We start from the raw sequence: 543 nt of genomic DNA on the forward strand, positions 1-543 counted from the left end.
GGGTTTTTGATCATTTATATTTAAGATCTGAGGATTTTGCTTTCTTCTTGGTTTGGGTTTGCTGCCAGGAAACTTTAAAGGCCTTCCTAAATAGGTGCTATTTTCTTGGCAGAGGAAAAGGGAGCAGCACGTTGCTCCAAGGAGCTGATGCTGGAGGTGGAGGGGCAGCCCCATATCCGGCCTGCCCTGGGCAGTGGAGTCTGTCTGTCTGTCCCTCTCCGCAGATCCAGCCCTGCATTTTCAATCCCCACCCAATATTGCAAGAACCGACATCTGCATGTGGGTCCTACAAGGATCATCAAAGTCCAACCCCTGAGTTCTGGAGTGGTTAAATTGTGAGCTTCCCCTCATAAAGGACCCAGATCAATGTTGGGATTGGGGCTGGGACTAGCCCAGCCTGGATTTGGGACCCTGGCAGCAGGAGCAGCAGGACTGAGGGCTGGCGTGGGCAGGGTAGGGCTGCCACCCCCAATCCCTCCATCCATCCCTCCATCCCTCCATCCATCCATCCATCCATCCCTCATCCCTCCCTCCATCCATCCA

This window comes from Corvus kubaryi, unplaced genomic scaffold, assembly GCF_017639235.1.
Source record: "Corvus kubaryi isolate FWS band 111438036 unplaced genomic scaffold, C.kubaryi_AGA036_p1.0 split3-37304, whole genome shotgun sequence".
NCBI lineage: Eukaryota > Metazoa > Chordata > Aves > Passeriformes > Corvidae > Corvus > Corvus kubaryi.